Below are 8401 nucleotides of genomic sequence, written 5' to 3'. Positions count from 1 at the left end.
TAACGAATTACGCGTAACGGTGTGTTGTTGCCACAACAGGGCTCCAACCGCGTTGACCAGAATCCCTTCAAGGCCGCGCTTCCTGTTAGAGCAGGCTGGTCACATTAGTGACGACTCCCCCGGGCTCGAAGAGCCGCTCCTGCTCCTGTTCCTCCTGTCTGCTGCGTTCATATTACAATGAATGATGTCGATGAGATGCTTTTGTTTTCAGTAATAGCCTTTTTTCTCTCCATTTCCCCCCTTTCCCCCCTCCCAATTGTACTTGGCCAATTACCCCACACTTCCGAGCCGTCCCGGTCTCTGCTCCACCCCCACTGCCGATCCGGGGAGAGCTGCAGACTACCACATGTCTCCTCCCATACATGTGGAGTCACCAGCCACTTCTTTTCACCTGACAGTGAGGAGTTTCACCAGGGCGATGTAGCGCGTGGGAGGATCACGCTATCCCCCCCCCAGTTCCCCCTCCCCCCTGAACAGGCGCCCCGACCGACCAGAAGAGGCGCTAGTGCAGCGACCAGGACGTCCCAAGTAATAGCCTATTTTAGTCCTGTTAACTACTCTTATGATGGGGCGTCCGGGTAGCGTAGCGGTCTATTCCGTTGCCTACCAACACGGGGATCGCCGGTTCGAATCCCCGTGTTACCTCCGGCTTGGCGGGCATCCCTACAGACACGTGACTGTGTCTGCGGGTGGGAAGCCGGATGTGAGTATGTGTCCAGGTCGCTGCACTAGCGGGGGTGAATAGCGTGATCCTCCCACGCGCTACGTCCCCCTGGTGAAACTCCTCCCTGTCAGGTGAAAAGAAGCGGCTGGTGACTCCACATGTATGGGAGGAGGCATGTGGTAGTCTGCAGCCCTCCCCGGATCGGCAGAGGGGGTGGAGCAGAGACCGGGACGGCTCGGAAGAGTGAGGTAATTGGTCGAGTACAATTGGGGGATGGGGGAAAAAAGGCTATTACTGAAAACAAAAGCATCTCATCGACATTATTCATTGTAATATAAACGCAGGAGACAGGGGGAACAGGGGCAGGAGCTCGGCGGAGTGGGGGAATTGGCCAAGTACAATTGGAGAGAAAAACAGAAGAAAAAAAGAAAAGAAAAAAAACTGCGCATGATATTTCTCGTCAGGTCACTGGTATGTTACTGTATAGGTTTCTGTACAAGTTACTGTTCATGTTACTGTATATTACATTACATTACGCTACATTACATTCCGGTCATTTGGCCGACACTTTTATCCAAAGCGACTTACAATAAGTGCATCATTTAAGGTAGGAAATCAGGAGAACTACTAGTCATCAGAGGTCATAAGTGCATCTAAACAAGCATCTAAGAGAAAAACCAGTGCTAAAATAAAAGCGCAAGAAAGAGATTTTTTAAATGAGTATATGTTACTGTATAGGTTACTGTACATATTACTGTATAACTTACTGTACATGTTACTGTATATGTTACTGTATAGGTTACTGTTTATGTTACTGTATATGTTATTTATAGGTTACTGTACATGTTACTGTATATGATACTGTGCATGTTACTGTACATGTTACTTATATGTTACTGTACAGGTTACTGTATATGTTACTGTATAGATTACTGTATATGTTATTGTATGGGTTACTGTACATGTTACTGTATAGGTTACTGTGCATGTTACTGTACATGTTACTGTACATGTTACTGTATATGTTACTGTACAGGTTACTGTGCATGTTACTGTACATGTTACTTATATGTTACCGTACATGTTACTGTATAGATTACTGTATAGGTTACTGTATATGTTACTGTATAGATTACTGTATATGTTATTGTATGGGTTACTGTTTATGTTACTGTTGTGGAGTTAGAAAACAACGAGACAGGAGACGTGAGAGTAGACGTAGTCGAGGTAGTTTACTAGCTCCAACTTTGCATGTCATACGTTCGACAACGACACTGAACTGACTGTGAACCGGAAGCGGAAGTGCATTATCTGACCCCTCGCCTCTTCCCTTAAAGGTACACCGTCCTCTTAGGTGAATGTCTCTCGATATATAGATGTGGGTCACCACACAGGCCCCCCCAGAATTCACCTAAACAAAACAATGCAAAACAGCAAAAGTGCAAGTCATGAACATAAAAATAGACTCTACAACAGAACAGTCAATGACATAGTGCAAAGTCACGGGGAAAACAGGTGACGAGTCGGGGGGCGGACCCTGCGGCCATAACGGCTGCGCTTCACAGGAGGGGAAACAGATGGGGCCGAAACCCGGGCCATAGGCGGGGCCGAAGCAGGAACAGAGGCAGGTGCCGGGGCCGACCTAGGAGGGCACCCCCGCCGCGGAGGTAGGGCCAATTGCATTGGCTCCCCAATGTCCAAGTGAGCGGGCTTGAGACGGTCTATAGCGACCCGCTCCGGCCTGCCCCCCATGTCCACCACAAAGTTCTTATCCCCCGCCTCCAGGACACGGAAGGGCCCGTCGTATGGGGGCTGCAGCGGGGACCGATGGCTGTCGTGCCTAATGAAGACGTACCTCGCCGATGGCAGATCCTTGGGGACGTAGGACAGGGGGAGGCAGTGTTGAGACATCGGAACGGGAGCGAAGGCACCGGCAGCGCTCCGGGACGCACTGAGGTGAGAGGCGGCCGACCAGGGAGCCGTAGCATCCGGAAGAAACTCCCCCGGAACCCGCAGGGGCTGGCCATACACCAGCTCAGCGGAGGAGGTCTGGAGGTCTTCCTTCGGGGCCGAACGCAGGCCGAGCATGACCCACGGGAGCCGGTCCATCCAGTCGCAGCCAGTGAGGCTTGCCCGCAGAGCGGCTTTCATGTCCCGATGGAACCGCTCACAAAGTCCGTTGCTCTGCGGGTTGTACGCCGTAGTGCGGTGGATCTTCATCCCCAGGTGCTCAGCGACCGCCGTCCAGAGCTCCGAGGTAAACTGGGAGCCCCGGTCGCTCGTGATGTCACCAGGCGTGCCGAAACGGGCCACCCAGCAGCCGATGAACGCCCGCGCTACCTCTGCTGCCGTCGTGGAGGACAAGGGAATAGCCTCTGGCCACCTGGTGGCCCTGTCCACAATAGTGAGGAGGAACGTATAACCACGGGAGGGGGGCAGGGGACCCACCAGGTCAACATTGACGTGGTCAAACCGCCTCTCTGGAACCACAAACGGCGCCAAAGGGGCCTTGGTATGGCGGTGCACCTTGGCGCGTTGGCACGCCACACACGAGCCGGCCCAGGCTCTAACATCCTTACGGAGCCCAGGCCAAACGAACTTGACGCTCACCAGCTTGGTCGAGGCCTTCACTCCCGGGTGGGAAAGGCCATGGACGGTGTCGAAAACTCGGCGCCGCCAGGAAGTAGGCACCAGGGGGCGCGGTTGACCGGTGGAGATGTCACAGAGGAGGGTGGTGTTGGCCGCGTCGAACGTCACTTCCTCCAGCCGTAGCGCCGTAGGGGTCGACCGGTAGTCTTGAACGGTCGCGTCCTTGGCTTGGTCCGCTGCCATAGCGGCGTAGTCGAGTCCCAAGTGAACGGCGTTAACAACTGCCCGTGAAAGGCAGTCGGCGACGAAGTTATCCTTGCCCGACACGTGTTGTATGTCCGTGGTAAACTCGGATACCGCCGCGAGATGGCGCTGCTGACGCCCAGACCACGGTTCTGAGGTTTTGGCCATACAGAACGTCAGCGGTTTGTGGTCCACGAAAGCGGTGAACTGTCGGCCCTCCAATAGGAACCTAAAGTGTCTGGTTGCGAGGAAGAGACCCAGTAGTTCCCTATCAAAGGTGCTGTATTTGCGCTCGCTCTCACGGAGTTGTTTACTGAAGAACGCCAACGGCTGCCAGCCCCCCTCCACCCACTGCTCACACACGGCCCCCACGGCGTAGTCGGAGGCATCCGTTGTAAGGGCTATGGGGGCGGCAGGCGACGGGTGAGCTAGCAGCGCAGCGTTGGCCAGCGCAGTCTTGGCGGCCACAAAAGCCTCGTCCATCCCCGAAGACCAGTCCAGCTCGTCCTTAGACTTCTTACCCCGCAGGGCCTCATACAGGGGACGCATGATGTGGGTGGCACGGGGCAGGAAACGGTTATAAAAGTTCACCATGCCCAGGAATTCCTGCAGCGACTGTACAGTGCGGGGGCGGGGGAACATGGTGACAGCCTCAACCCTGGCAGGGAGGGGAACGGCCCCCTGTGGAGTGATGTGGTGCCCGAGGAAGGTGATGGACGACTCCCCGAACTGACACTTAGCTGGGTTGATGATGAGGCCGTGTTCGCTGAGCCTGTCGAACAGCTGTGTGAGGTGCGTCATGTGTTCCTCCGCCGACGCGCTGGCCACGAGGATGTCGTCTAAGTACACAAACAAAAATGGCATGTCGCGGAGCACAGAATCCATAAGGCGCTGAAACGTCTGCGCCGCCCCTTTAAGGCCGAAAGGCATACGTAAAAACTCAAAGAGCCCAAAGGGTGTGATGACAGCCGTTTTTGGGACATCCAGTGGGTGGACCGGCACTTGGTGATACCCCCGCACTAAGTCGATTTTGGAATAGATGGCAGCGCCCGCCAGGTGGGTAGAGAAATCTTGTATGTGCGGTATGGGGTATCGGTCGGGGGTCGTGGCATTGTTTAGGCGACGGTAGTCCCCGCACGGGCGCCAACCCCCGTCGGCCTTAGTAACCATGTGAAGAGGGGAAGCCCATGGGCTGTCAGAACGGCGGACAATGCCGAGGCGCTCCATAGTCGAAAACTCCTCCCTGGCTATTGCGAGCTTGGCCGAGTCGAGGCGTCGGGCCCGGGCGTAAACTGGGGGGCCCACTGTGGTGATATGATGTTCCACGCCGTGCTTGGCCACCGCCGAGGAGAAGGTGGGTGTGGTGAGCTCGGGGAAATTTGCGAGCAGGCGTTGATATGGATCCCCGGTGGAGAGTGTGTTAGCGAGGCACAGCGCTCCAGCGCCCCCAAGCGTGCAGGGGTATGACGCAAAAGAGACGGCATCAATCACGCGACAGTTTTTAACATCCACCAGCAGGTTGAAAGCACAGAGGAAATCCGCACCTAGGAGCGGGGTGGATACAGCAGCCATCACAAAGTCCCAGCCGAAACGTCGTCCGCCAAAACACACGTCCACATGTCTGATACCGTACGTCCGAATGGACGTGCCGTTGGCGGCGTCCATCTGGGGGCCGTGACTGTCGGTCATCGTGTCCACAGCTTGTGCTGGTAGTATGCTGCGTTGAGCGCCAGAGTCAACCAGCAGCCGTCGGCCCGACAAGGAGTCTCTGATGAACAACAGCTTGCAGTCACGGCCGGCGCCCATAGCCGTTAACGAGCGCCGGCCTTGGCGTTTCCCTGAACCCTGTAATTGCAGGGTTTGCGACACCGTTTTGCTTTTGCCCCAAACCTGGCATGGTAATAACAGAGCCCGTCGTCAGGTTGGCGGCGGGCTGTCACCGCAGCCACGGTGTCCATATAGTCGTACACAGGTGGTGGTGGGGCGGTCTGGTGGGGTAGCAGGGCATGCACAAACTGTTGCCGGTTGGCCAGGAAAACCCTGTCTGCTTCAGCAGCCAGAGAACGGTAGTCCTTGGAGGCGGCGAGAGGAGAACTGGCCAGTGCTGTGCGTACAGGTGCGGGGAGCTGCCTCAGAAAAATGTGTGTGAAAAGAAAGGCCGGATCAGCCGATCCCAGCACAGACAGCATTTTTTCCATTAACTCAGACGGTTTGCCGTCGCCGAGGCCATTCAGGGACAGTAAACGGTCTGCCTTCTCCAGCTCCGACAGTTCAAATAGTTTCAGGAGGAATGTCTTTATAGCATCGTACTTGCCAGCAGCTGGCGGAGCTTCCAACAGTGTCATTGCTCGCGCCGTTGTCGATGCGTCTAACGCCGCCACTACGTGGAAGTACCGCGTTGCATCCTGCGTTATCCCTCTCAGCTGGAACTGGGCTTCCACATGTTGAAACCACGGCCGTGGATTATGCTGCCAAAAGTCGGGTAGCTTCACAGTAGCGGTGTAAATGCTAGCGTTAGCAATAGCCATGTTGTTAGCACCGGCGTCTTCGTTGTCAGACATACTCGTATTAGTAGTTCGATCACGTCGGGGTCACCAATGTGGAGTTAGAAAACAACGAGACAGGAGACGTGAGAGTAGACGTAGTCGAGGTAGTTTACTAGCTCCAACTTTGCATGTCATACGTTCGACAACGACACTGAACTGACTGTGAACCGGAAGCGGAAGTGCATTATCTGACCCCTCGCCTCTTCCCTTAAAGGTACACCGTCCTCTTAGGTGAATGTCTCTCGATATATAGATGTGGGTCACCACACTGTATATGTTATTGTATGGGTTACTGTACATGTTACTGTATAGGTTACTGTCATTTTACTGTATACGTTACTTTATAGGTTATTGTATAAGTTACTGTACAGATTACTGTATGTGTTATTGTATAGGTTACTGTATATGTTACTGTACAGGTTACTGTACATGTTACTGTACATGTTACTGTATGTTACTGTACATTTTACTGTATAGGTTACTGTCATGTTACTGTATATGTTACTGTACATGTTACTGTACACGTTACTGTATATGTCGGCTCCTGAAAACCACTCTTCCGTTCAGAATAAGCACCCGAGTGAGTTTTCTATCGAGCCCTGACATATAAATATCCAGAGGTCCCTCCTGATGGCACCCTGCCGACTCCCCCTCGTCAGCTTCGGTGCTCGATCACAGATAGCTGGGGGCGTATCCAGCCGTCAGCCCTCTAACATCTCGGTCTGCAGCTTGCCGCGCTGCCCTGTGTGCCGTATGACGCGCAGCGGCACCTCCAAGCGCGGAGACGCGCTCGGAAACGCACGGTGGAACGCTGTAAGGATGGCGTCAAGGTCATTGGAGGGTAATGGAGAAAATGAAACGCACCCTTCGCGATAACAAGCAGAGAATCCAGCGCCGTGCACACACCACGTGCTGTCACAGCGATATTCCTGACATCGTGGCGTACAACCGACAATTTAGCGGCATTGGTTTGTTTGGAATGCATCCATATTGATCATAACACGGGCCATATCGCGGCAGGGCTGCAGCGGTGTTCCCGGTTGAAATTCACCACGGCAGCTGTATGATATCTTATATATGTTATATACTATATGATATAAACTGTGTGATATACTATATGATATATACTATCAGGGCACTCAGGGGACCGTGAGCAGTGTGACCTGCGCTCCCAGCATCCTGCCGCCACACGGGAAAGTACTACCTCACAGTAACACTATCAACGTTATCTTCACACGCACACACACGCACGCACACACACGCGCGCGTAGAGCGCCGCACTAACAGCACAGACCACATGTGCACGGGGAGGAACAGCCTCGAGTGAAGCAACAAACCAGCGGAAAACCGTTTATCCATTTGGTGCGTAAGGTGAAGGTGGGACGTTGGAGCGCACAGCGCCGCTTGAACCGGACGTTCCCCCGTTCCAGTAAACCCCTCATTCAGCATCCCCTACTGTACCTCCCACATACCGCCCTTTTTAACTTGCTCTCTTCTTTATCGCTCCGGCCAACAAAGTAGAGCTCAGCAGGGCGCCTGCAGGCTGCAGAGTGCATGGTAACTGGTCTGACCAGAAGGCATCGGGGGTAGTTAGACTGACACAAAAAGCATCGGGGGTGGTTAGACTAACCAGAAGGCATCGGGGGTAGTTAGACTAACCAGAAGGCATCGGGGGTAGTTAGACTAACCAGAAGGCACCGGGGGTAGTTAGACTGACCAGAAGGTATCGGGGTAGTTAGACTGACCAGAAGGCATCGGGGGTAGTTAGACTGACACAGAAACCATCGGGGGTAGTTAGACTAACCAGAAAGCATCGGGGGTAGTTAGACTGATCAGACGGCATCGGGGGTAGATAGACTGACCAGAAGGCATCGGGGGTAGTTAGACTGATCAGACGGCATCGGGGGTAGTTAGACTGAACAGAAAGCATCGGGGGTAGGTAGGTTAGACTGAACAGAAAGCATCGGAGGCAGTTAGACTGAACAGAAAGCATGGGGGGTAGGTAGGTCAGACTGAACAGAAAAGCTGCGGTACCCGGTAGCTCAGGATGCTGTCGGGGTCGCTGGCTCCGGTCGGCATGGTGCTGTCCTCTCAGGTGACCTGCTCGCTGTCGTCGGAGTCCGGAGTAGAGACTTGTCAGGAGCGGACAGATGTTCAGCCTCGCTACGCGTTTGGCGGACGGTTGGTTGGACGTTTAATTAATCCCAACGGCCGCGTTGGAGTCTGCGGGCATGGTGGACGCACTCATCTCCCTCAGCAGGCACGACAACACTGGGATGCTGCCTTCCCTGCCGTCCCGTTGTGATGGTCTTACCTCCCGAGTCGCTCCCACCCACCCACCCCCCCCAGACTCTGCGAA

The sequence above is a fragment of the Lampris incognitus genome, chromosome 2 (genome assembly GCF_029633865.1).
Source record: "Lampris incognitus isolate fLamInc1 chromosome 2, fLamInc1.hap2, whole genome shotgun sequence".
Lineage (NCBI taxonomy): Eukaryota > Metazoa > Chordata > Actinopteri > Lampriformes > Lampridae > Lampris > Lampris incognitus.
This window is presented reverse-complemented; position numbering follows the sequence as displayed.